The following is a 9,283-nucleotide window of genomic DNA, read 5'->3' on the forward strand; positions in this document are numbered from 1 at the left end:
TTACATATATAGCTGCCTGGACATTATTTAAATTGGCGTTTTTATTAACTATAACTAGGGCTTAATTTTAGAGGAGGGCTTATATGTCAAGCATTCTTAAAAATCCTGAAAAATTATTTTGCATCCTCAAAAAATTCAGGGAAACCGGGTACTCAAGCTTACACTAAGGCCCCCTGCAAATGGGCGGAAATTCCACGGCGAGATTTCCCGCAGAATTTCCCCCCCGAGGAAGCTGCCATAGGATTGCGTTAGAAAACGCAATCCTAGGCAGACGACTGCAATCTTTCCGCGTGAAATCACGCGCAGCAAACAAATCGCAGCATGCTCCATGTCACTTCCCAGCCGCTGGCTCCGCTCTGCGCATGCGCTGGCTGGTAGGCAGCCGGCACATCAAAGAGCCGAAGCCGCGGGAGAGGTGAGTACCGCGCTGGTCCCTGCAGGGGCTCGGGTCGGGTCCCGCTGCAAGAATTCTGTCCGTCTGCAGGCGGCCTTAAACAGCTAAAAAAGTCTGAACTTTGATAATATCCATGTCAGGTGAAGTCTGAAACCGATTCCATTGAGACTATCACGATATTATGCTGCACACATGCCTTGGGTATTGACTCATCTAAAGCCTCACAAAACAGGTGCGTCTCACTGCACGCCCCTGGTCTGTTCATTGGGGTCTCTTCTAAGCATCTAGACCTTCAAGATCAATTTGATGTGCTGGAGCAATTCTAATTGGACCTCTCCAACTTTACCGTAACTGCTCTACTAATTGCTGTCACTCACAGACCCAGTGGAGGTCTGTTCTATGTGTGTGTGCATCTGTCTAGCCCTAGCTTTTAATGCGAGTTAATATTAAAATGAATAGGGCCCAATACTGTCCCCTCTGCTACCCCACTAGTAACGGTGACCCAATCAGAGTATCTACCATTTATATCCACCCTCTGCTTTCTATCACTGAGCCAGTTACTTACACACATTCTCACCCAGACCAAGCATTCTCATTTTATATACCAACTTTTTATGTAGCACAGTATCAAACGCTTTGGAAAAGTCAAGATATACAAGATCCAGTGACTCTCCGGTCCAGTCTAGAACTTACCTCCTCATAGAGGCTGATCAGGTTGGTGTCACAGGAGCGATCTCTCACAAACCCGTGCTGATACAGAGTTATACAGCCATTTTCACTGAGGTCCTTCAGGACAGCATCTCTTAGAAACCCTTCAAGCATTTTACCCACAACAGAAGTCAGACTTACCAGCCTGTAGTTTCCAGGTTCATTTTTTGACCCTTTTTATGTGCCAATCCAGTGGAACAGATCCCATCATTATAGAGTCCTTAAATATAAGAAACAAGGGTCTGTCTATCACATTACTTAATTCCTTTAAAACCCGGGGGTGTATGCCATCAGGACCCAGCGATTTGTCTATTTTAATCTTTTTAAGACGGCTCTGCACTTCCTCTCCCTCCCATACCCTCTGATGAGCAAAAGGCTGTCTGCAATCCTGAGACTGAGGACTCTGCAGGTCTAGTCCAGGTAGACAATCCATCCGATAGTAAGGATACTGTAATCCACATCAGTTTTTTAAGTCTTATCTATTCCCCTACTACTTGTACAACAACATAGCCATTTACTCCTCTCAGTAACAGATGCCCTCAACTACCATCTCCTTATACAACAGGTTGGGGTCAATGAGGTTCCCTATCACAACAAAGAGATGGTTTGTGGGACCTGAAGCATCCATCAGCAGAGTACAACCTCTCCACCGTGAGCAAAGAGTCTACAATTAACTTTCCTGAAGGGTCAAGAGACATACAAACTCCAGACCTCCTTAGCTAAACTTCCGCTGTGCTACAGTGGAAGTATAGCGGGACAGGCTGCAATGTTAGCCGTCCGCACGTATACCCGCGGCGAATAGGACATGCTGCGGGTAATTTCATGCTGCGGTGGAATTCCGCAGCATGTACATTGAGCTATTAGGTTCAATAGAACCTAATAGCTGCAGTGAAACGCCGCAGATTTCCGGAAATCCGCCCATGGGAATTAGGCCTTATAGAGGCGACAGCTTTATTGGCCAAGCAGAAAAATTAGACATGCAAATTCTAATTTGAAGCTAGTAGATCCCTTTGTCATGAAGGGGGTAAGATATCCCCAAAAGCTCACTATTCCATCATGTATCTTTGTTAGCCATTGAAAGGTATCATATCTACAAGATTACTTGGTGTCTCTCACTGAGAACAATCACACGTTACTGCACTAAAAACAGAGTAACAACGCAGGCAAACAGCGGCAAAATAAAATTGCTGTGTGGAATAACAGCATGTGTGAGCGTGGCAGAAGACAAAAGAAGTCGTCGTATGAGTTGTTTTACCTAATCGGAAACCTCAGTATTCTATCTTGCGGTGTTAGACCTTCATCATGAATATGTTTCCCCGATAGTAAGACACCCCCGATTGTAAGACGTATCGGGGGTTTCAGGGGGGTCGGCACATATGTCTTACTTTCAGGGAAACACGGGGGTATTGCCGCCTCCCTCTCATCTAGCTGCGCGCCGCCTCCTGCCCACGTCCGCACCGTCCCCCTCTCCATACGTCGCCGCGTCTGCCACCTCCCTCTGATCTTAACCCCTTCCCGCTCCAGGACGTACCGTTACGTCCTGGGAGCCTGGTACTTCCCGCAACAGGACGTACCGGTACGTCCTGGAGATAGCGCGAGATCACATAAGATCCCGTGCTATCCCGCAGCGGGAGACGGCTGTCACTCACAGCCGGCGTCCCGCTGCAACAGCGGGGGGGCATCAGAGATGCGCCGCCCCGCTGTTAACCCCTTCCCTGCCGCGATCTAAGTAGATCGTGGCAGGGAAAGAGTTCACAGAGGAATCGCGATCCTTCTGTGTCTCCGGCCGGCTTTCGCGATGTCATCGCGAGAGCCCGGCCTGTCGCCATGGCAGACACTGGTGTCCTGTATTGCCTGTGCCTATAATCGCTGTATATATAAGACATACCCCAAAAGTAAGACATAGTGGGGCTTTTGGGGATAAAAAGAAAGTAAGACACTGTCTTACTTTCGGGGAAACACGGTGGGTTTGGGTTACAGTTTGGGCACTCGGTCTCAATAAGGTTCGCCATATACATACCCCAAAGTGGTGCAACTAAACCCACAATACGCAAACTCTTTTTACAGCTACTTTGAAAAACAAAACAAAAAAGATCCAACATTTAGACTTGGCCCTCAACAACAACAACAACACACAGAAGCCTAAAAAGTTGGTTCAATCACCTAAACACAAAAAGATTAATCACACCTACTAAACAATATTATATCTATTATTGACCACGTGATTCAGTCTCCTGAGAGACTGTCAAAAATTGCCGTAGCTGACTATATTTCAAGTCATCATGGCGGGGTATTGGGAAAAGTTTTCAACTAGCAATAATCACGCCTCGGATAAACCTCATTGGCTATGATACTGCCACTGCGCAAAGCTAAAGAGAGCCTGTGAGCGGGGCTGTAGGGTCCTTACCTGGGATTCCTTCAACATTGTGGAGGCATATGTGCAAAGGATTATGGGAGCAGATATGCTAATAAGCCCCGCCCCTAAACCTCAAAGAAAGAAACCAAAAAGCAAGTTTGGGGAAAAGAGAAGGACTCTGAGGCTGGGCTCAAATGTGCGCATCGTTATCGTGTATTACTCGTGCGCTGTACACCTGTGTGATACACAGTAATTAGCAGGCAATTAATTACATTGCCTAATGCAATTTAGATCACATTTGAAGGGCGGAATTGCATAATATCGCGAGCTCAGAAAAGAAAACAGCATGTTCTGTTTTGGCACGTGTATACATGCGTAGAAGCCCATTGTCCTCTATGGGCGCTGATATACCCGTGCCCATACGCAATGTACCTGTCATGCGCTGTACTATTTATTCAGCACAGTGATGGTTGTAAAAAAAAAAAAAAATGACGGAATGCCAGAATTGCAATTTTTTTGGGAATCTGGGTTGCCAAAAAATTTTAATAAAAAGGTCTTAAAATATGTAGGCACCCCGAAATGGTACTAATAAAAACTACAACTCACCCCGCAAGAAATGAGTCCTCATACAGCCCAATTGGCAAAAAAATAAAGTTACGAGTCTCAGAATATGGTGACAGAAAGCAGTTTTTATTTAAGGAAAAATTGTATTTACTTTTTAAAAATAGAAAAATGTTAAAAAAAACCCTGTAAATTTGTATCACCATAAGGCCGGATTCAAAGGGCATATGTGTATTTGTGTCTCCTTCGCTGGCTCTACCTCCCCTCCTCTTCCCCTTGTTGTTGGGGTCCCCCAGGGCTCGGTCCTCGGCCCCCTTCTTTTCTCTATCTACACAGCCCCTATAGGACAAACCATCAGGAGTTTTGGCCTCCAATACCACCTGTACGCTGATGACACCCAGCTATACACCTCTGCCCGTGACATCACAGCCCCGTTCCTCCAAAACATCACCAACTGTCTGTCCGCTGTCTCTAACACCATGTCCTCTCTCTACCTAAAACTAAACCTCTCTAAAACGGACTTACTAGTGTTTCCACCCTCCACTAACCGCCCTCATCCTGACATCTCCATCTCAGTGTGTGGCGCTACCATAACTCCCAGCGTGCCCGCTGCCTTGGAGTTATATTTGACTCTGATCTCTCCTTTACCCCCTACATCCAATCTCTGGCCCAAACATGTCAGCTGCACCTCAAGAACATTGCAAGAATCCACCCCTTTCTCACCGTGGACATGCTAAAAACGCTTACTGTTGCCCTCATCCACTCTCGGCTCGACTATTGCACCTTGTTGCTGATCGGCCTCCCCTGCACCAGACTCTACCCTCTCCAATCCATCCTGAACGCGGCAGCCAGGCTCATCTTCTTGTCCAGCCGCTACTCGGACGCCTCTGCCCTGTGCCGGTCACTGCACTGGCTGCCCGTTAAATACAGAATTCAATTTAAACTCACTACCTTCATCCATAAAGCTCTCCATAGCATTGTGCCACCCTACAATGCTTCCCTCATCTCAATCCATCACCCAGTCCAGGCCCTACACTCTGCTAAAGAATTCAGACTGAGTGCCACATTAATTCGAATCGGTTATTCCCGCCTGTAAGACTTCTCCAGAGCAGCACCAGTCCTCTGGAACGCGCTACCCAAAACTATCCGCGCAATCCTTGATTCACGAAACGTCAGGCGTGCTCTAAAAACGCACTTCTTTAGGGTAGCATACCACATATCCTAAACCAAACCTCTCTGTACTCCACCTGATAACATGCTCCCTGTCCTACTGACTGCAATCTCTGCTTCCCGCTATTAATTGCCCCCTGCAGTCATACTGATTCAGCCATCACAGAGCCTAATGTCTGACCATTGTCTATGTGTATAGCATCCCTCACTCTCCACCTCGCCATACAGTGCACATCTCCAGCCCCTTTACCTTCTGTATCACCCCATTATCTGTAGTATGTAAGCTCGTTGGAGCAGGACCCTCACCCCTATTGTTTCCATCAACTGATTACTATATAACTGTGGTTTTTGTATTTTTGTGCTTTTGTCTCTCTGTATCCCCCTGTTTTTGTAAGCGCTGTGGAATCTGTTTGGCGCTATACAAATAAAGATTATTATTATTCGCACGCACATTTGCACTTCAGTTTTGCGCACCAGGCGGTGAATATCTGGGCGCACAACTGCTTTTTCTGACTGTTCTTTTTTACACATACAAAAACCAGGCACTGACGCTCTCAGCCATTGAAAAGGACAATCGCTTAATGAGTTCAAGTTCTGCTCTTTCCCTGCGCAGTAAAATAGAACATGCTATAGATTTTTTTGTGCTGTGGAATTGCGCACGCAGAATATACGTATTTAATTTCAATAGATTCGTTCACAATGAGTTTTATTTCCTGCATATTGCGTGCGCAAATGTTTTGTGCAGATACATCCGTGTGAATCGTACTGACAGAGCAAAGTTCATTTCATTTTTACTTTCGCAATTGCATTTTTTTTCATTAAACGTAAAAAAAAAATTCTTAAAGTTTTTCTGTACATTCAATGGTACAGTTCACAAAATACAACTTGTCCTGCAGAGATACAAGCCCTTGTATGGTTACGGCTGTTCGGGAACAAAAACCTGTGATAAATCTCTGGTACTGAAGGAGTTAGGCTGCCTGCACACGGACAGGGCGGATTCTGTATGCGAAATACGGCCATTGCAGCAGCGGCATCAGCGCATTCCGGTTTCTTTTTCTCTGTACTGCGGATGGTCCGCACGGCTCACCATCACACATGCGCAGTACAGATTTTTTTTTTAACTTCTGCTTTTCCCGCAGATCAGACACCTTCCATTGACTACAATGGAAACTATCAGCACAAAAATGGAGTATGCTGTGGTTTTTGCCCTCCCGTGTGCAGAAAGAATCACGTTCCCATAGCATACTATGGGCGGTATTTGCTCTGGATCCCACAATGCTAATCTGCCCCTGTGCGCAGGCAGCGTAAGGCTGGATTCACACAGGGCGGATTTGCCGCGGAAATTAATTTCGCCGCGGAAGAACCTCCTGTGGCCGCTAATCCCGAGATTAGCCAGCCATGAGAAATCTCGTCCACACGGGAAGGCCAATCCGATGCGGTTAACCTGGCAGAAGCCGCGGCTGCGCCGACCGCAGCATGTCCATTCTTTTTTTCTTTCGGCTGCGGGCGCGCTCTCCTCTATGGGAGCACCGTCCGCAGCGGAAGAGCGAGCGGCCGGACCGCTTCAAAGCCGCCGCGGTTCTCCTGGCGGAAATCTCGCGGTTTTTCGCTGCAGCCAAACCGCGGGATTTCTGTCGGGAATCCGCTTTGTGTGACCCCAGCGTTAATCATCTTGACTCCACAATTGACCAAACAATCTGTCTTTAGCTCAGAAGGCTACATTGTATCTATTTTTAACCACGTGATTCAGTCTCCTGAGAGACTGTCAAAAATTGCCGTAGCTGACTATATTTCAAGTCATCATGGCGGGGTATTGGGAAAAGTTTTCAACTAGCAATAATCACGCCTCGGATAAACCTCATTGGCTATGATACTGCCACTGCGCAAAGCTAAAGAAAGCCTGTGAGAGGGGCTGTAGGGTCCTTACCTGGGACTCCTTCAACATTGTGGAGGCATAAGTGCAAAGGATTATGGGAGGAGTGGATATGCTAATAAGTCCCGCCCCTAAGCCTCAAGAAATCAAAGAAAACAAAAAGCAGGTTTGGAGAAGAGAGAAGTACACTGAGGGCTCCTTCACACTGCCGATCGCAATATCGCCACGAGAAATTTGTGACTTTTTTAATGCAATTTTTTAGCATCAGCGCAACTTTTTCTCACAAAATCATCACTGCATTTTTTGCACGATTTTGTAGTGATATTTTAGCACGAAAGTCAATATTAAAAGCACTTCACTCAATAATTGCAAGTTTGGGCTTTGTGATGTGATAAAAAAGGAGGCTCCATAGGGGAAACGCAAAACGCAGAAAGATAGGACATGCCGCGATTTTTTTAATTGCAACATCGCAAATGTGAAGAAAACAATGGAAAATCATTAGTTTTAGAGTTCTGCGTTTTCAAGCACTCTTGCATGGCGTGAAAATCGCGCAATTTTATCGCCAGTGTGAAAGCGCCCTTGAGGATGAGATTACAGGTTGTCACTGAGTGTCCTTGCACTTGGAGAGTACGAGTGCACTGTGCTAATAAAAACTACAGCTCATCCTGCAAAAAATGAGTCCTCATACAGCCTAATGGATGAAAAAAAAAAAACATTTTAAAAACTATACATTCATATGGCCAGATTCGCACGAGGGTACGTGTATTTGCACGCACAACCGCATTTTTGTTACTGTACTTTTTTAACATACGTAAAAAAACGCACTGATGCTCTCAGCCATTGAAATCAACAATGGATTAAATGAGTCCAAAGTGTATTCTTCTCCTGCGCAGTAAAATAGAACATGCTACATATTGTAAAATACGCCTTTGTGAACGAACCTATTAAAATCAATGGGTTCTATTTTCTACGTATTGCGTGTGCCTATACGTCCGTGTGAATCGTACTTGACACTTTTATTTTTAGCGCACTGTTACAACTAACCCAACCTAAAAATGGCGCAATCACTTTTTTCTGCACATTATGGCTAGGGTCACACAGGGCGGATTTGTTGCGGTTTTGCTGCGGTTTTTCCGTTGCGGTTTTGACGCAGAAGAACTGCTTCTGCGGCAAAACCGCTTCAAAGGTTAATTTGGGCTTGCGGATTTTGCTGCGGATTTTCGTGCGGAAAAATCTGCGTTTTTTTCCGCAGCGCTTTTTTACTTTTGTCGCCTATTTTGCTGCGTCCATAGAGGTCTATGGACAAAAAAGCGCTGCGGAAACGACCAAAGAATGAACATGCTGCATCTTTTAAAACCGCGACGCAGTTGCATTTCCGCACTGCGGCTGTGCGGAAAAAATCGGTCCTGTGAGAACAGCTTTTTGGCAAATCTCATTTGTGCTGTATTGCACTGCAAACGCAGCGGTTTTGCCGCAGTGCGGATATGCAACAGCAATCCGCGGCAAAACCGCAGCAAATCCACCCTGTGTGACCCCCAGCCTATAAGGTACATTTAAAAAAATGAAGTCAACCAACGCTCACATCAATGAGTAAATGAAGACTCTTCAGAGTCAAAAAGCAAGGATAAATGCCTGGTAAGGAAGGAGTTAACATTCCACCTATAATCTAAATTGCTACATTGTATCTATTATTGACCACGTGATTCAGTCTCCTGAGAGACTGTCAAAAATTGCCGTAGCTGACTATATTTCAAGTCATCATGGCGGGGTATTGGGAAAAGTTTTCAATTAGCAATAATCACGCCTCGGATAAACCTCATTGGCTATGATACTGCCACTGCGCAAAGCTAACCTGCACAAGCGAGAAGCTGCAGCCGCCCGCCCAGCGCGACTCAAGAAGCTTAGGGTGACCCGCTGCTACGGCGGTCGTTATACATACAGCAGCACACTGAGAAGCCTGCCGAGGATCATGGAAAACCGTATGCTTACCACATTGCCTTCTGCACTAATTAACCCACATCCATTTTACCGAAGACCAACGTGTGTGAAAACGCAAGTCGTATGCAAATATGAGAAAGGCATGACGGGAGTTTTGTACAGCACTCAGGCGACTATCCCGCGTGCTCGCGTGTTGTTTGCCGATAAAGTTATTCAGATTGCTGCAACTCGGCTTCCGTAGAACGCTATGGAGACCTGATTAGCTAGCGTGTGACGTCATTAA

At 46.0% G+C, this 9,283-nt stretch overlaps 3 non-coding genes across 3 annotated transcripts; all 3 read right to left on the reverse strand.

Moving 5' to 3' along the window:
* Positions 1-3,332: 3,332 nt before the first annotated feature.
* LOC136613517 (U4 spliceosomal RNA) lies at positions 3,333-3,473 on the reverse strand. Its single transcript, XR_010790752.1, has one exon. It is a non-coding gene; the product is annotated as a U4 spliceosomal RNA (small nuclear RNA).
* A 3,466-nt stretch (positions 3,474-6,939) lies between these two features.
* Positions 6,940-7,080, reverse strand: LOC136613529 (U4 spliceosomal RNA). Its single transcript, XR_010790763.1, has one exon. It is a non-coding gene; the product is annotated as a U4 spliceosomal RNA (small nuclear RNA).
* A 1,690-nt stretch (positions 7,081-8,770) lies between these two features.
* On the reverse strand, positions 8,771-8,911 carry LOC136613307 (U4 spliceosomal RNA). Its single transcript, XR_010790563.1, has one exon. It is a non-coding gene; the product is annotated as a U4 spliceosomal RNA (small nuclear RNA).
* Positions 8,912-9,283: the final 372 nt, after the last annotated feature.

The sequence above is a fragment of the Eleutherodactylus coqui genome, chromosome 2 (genome assembly GCF_035609145.1).
Source record: "Eleutherodactylus coqui strain aEleCoq1 chromosome 2, aEleCoq1.hap1, whole genome shotgun sequence".
NCBI lineage: Eukaryota > Metazoa > Chordata > Amphibia > Anura > Eleutherodactylidae > Eleutherodactylus > Eleutherodactylus coqui.